Source organism: Myxine glutinosa, chromosome 10 (genome assembly GCF_964187855.1).
Source record: "Myxine glutinosa chromosome 10, kmMyxGlut1.1, whole genome shotgun sequence".
Classification (NCBI taxonomy): domain Eukaryota; kingdom Metazoa; phylum Chordata; class Myxini; order Myxiniformes; family Myxinidae; genus Myxine; species Myxine glutinosa.
In genome coordinates, this window is record NC_136270.1 from 25,343,774 (window position 1) to 25,345,963 (window position 2,190).

Below are 2,190 nucleotides of genomic sequence, written 5' to 3' on the forward strand. Positions count from 1 at the left end.
CTGAGTTTGGGGGGGGGGGGGGGGGGGGAGGTCCGGTTGGATTAGGAAGTAAAATTGAACATGGTGTAGGTTTTGGAGATCTCAATGCAGGAGACATTGTCATTGTCAAACAGTTGAAGCTCTATAATGTCTGAAGGGTCTAAATTGATCTGAAGGGGTCTAAGTGGGTCTAGACGGAAATGAAGAGGTCGAAGCTAGGGTCTCAAAGGTGTAAAGGTCTAAGGTTTTTTAAATGTCCAAGGAGTGTAAAGGGTCTTTAAACAGTCTAAGCTCGAAGGGGTATTAAGGGTGGAAGGTGTCTTCGGGGTCGGTGGTGTCAAAAAGCTATGTAACAAATGGAACTATATGGTATTCATAGAATACTTGTCAACTTGGTGCGAGCTAACTATTCTGTTTTTGAAGGGTATTTTTCTTTGATCCAATATGGCTGCCAGACCACGTGAATACATTCCAAGTTTACATTCTCTAATAAAGTTGTTGCGCAGATCACGCTCAAGAAATTTCAAACTGATCAAACTAAGGCAAGATAAAAAAAATGAGTTGGTGATCGTCCTTTTTTCTCAAAAGTTCGGGTAGGGAGGGAGGTTTTTATTTTTTTATTTTATTTTTTTTTCCTACTTTCCATTGAGTTTTGTTGACATGGAAAAATATAAAATAAAGACTCCTTTCTCCTCAAAATGATTTAATTTCTTCATTCATCTCACAGATTTACAGACATTGCCCAAATCTCTATGAAACACAGTGTTTGTGTGATTTTGGATGATGTTGAATGTCCTAGCTGAGCTTGGTAGTGAAAGGGCAAGACACCTGTACATGTATATACACCATGACATCGGAAAAACAGATAAACACCATGCCCTTGGCACCTTGGCACCCAAGTACAAAAAGCATCATCACGGGCAGCATTCATGAGGACACTAAAAACAGTTGGTCGACTATCGGGTTCCATCCTGTGATCCGTGGCCGTGTCTGCAGCCAACACAAATTTGAGAAATGAGCCAAGAGTCTTTGTCACATCAGAAACTTTGCAAGCTGGTGAAACTTTCGTCATGTCAGTTTTACTGGGGCCGGCGAATACTTTGACAAAAGTACCGCGTGTATCGTCAGGCAATGGCTCCCTATCCCCATCATACTTGCCGTCTGAGAACTCTGCATAGAAGTCCGAGATTGTAACATCCAACTCGATATTGCACGCAAACCAGTCCTTCACCGTCTTGGAAGAGCCCTCACGGGCTATTGATGCGATCACAATAGGCATTTCAAGCCGATTCTATCACGAATCGATACAGATTTCAGCGGGAAAAATCTCACACAATAGCCGCCATGAATGGCTAACGTAAAATGGGTGAAGTTGCCTGAGGCACTTGCGACGCTCTGCGCAGCACGCACTGCGCATGCGGTGCAGAACGGCGCCAAATTTGACTGAAAAGATCGTTTTTGAATGATTTTTTTCAAAATAAAAAATAAAAAAAGTTTCGGGTCGGGTGTGTTTCGTAGGGTCGGGCGGGGACGATCACCAACTCATTTTTTTTATCTTGCCTAAGCATTGACCCTGTCGAATTATGACGTCATAATTAAGGCACCAATGATGTCATCCTTAACACCACTTATTCCCCATGCACAGACGGTTGTTTACAATGAGCCACGATTAAAAACATTTCCATGGAGCTGTTTCGGAGATATAGATGTGCAACGTTTTTCGGATTTTCCAAGATGGAGCCTGTACCACATGACATGTGACGTCATAATTATCATTAAAAAAAATTCTACACGAGGAGGCGTTCCTATGGTGAAAGAATTGTGTCCATTGGACCAACGGTCGCTGAGAAAAAGAATTTTAAAAATGCAGACACGCACGTACGGTACGTACGCCACACGTACGCACGCCCTGATTTTCGCTTCGCGAGCGCAGGGAAATTACTAATTAATACTAATAGACGGAATTAATTCATGGAACGAACTAATGGAATGAATTAATAGGAATAGCTAAGCAAGTAATGAAATTAATAGACGACGGCTTGGTCTAATAAATACATGTCTATAGATCATCACGGTCCAAATCACACTCAAAAGGTACGTAAATAATAGACAAACATGGATCCATCGAGGCTTTACCCCTGCCCCGCCCCTGTAATCTACGCAGTCTGAGGGGAGGAGCTTGTTGGCCTCCGGGAATGCGAGGCGCCCCTG

At 42.9% G+C, this 2,190-nt stretch overlaps 1 long non-coding RNA gene across 1 annotated transcript; it reads right to left on the minus strand.

Moving 5' to 3' along the window:
* Nucleotides 1–667: 667 nt before the first annotated feature.
* On the minus strand, nucleotides 668–1,487 carry LOC137423989 (uncharacterized). The gene is made up of 2 exons (XR_010983859.2): nucleotides 1,134–1,487; nucleotides 668–969 (listed from the first exon to the last, which is right to left on the minus strand). It is a non-coding gene; the product is annotated as an uncharacterized LOC137423989 (long non-coding RNA).
* Nucleotides 1,488–2,190: the final 703 nt, after the last annotated feature.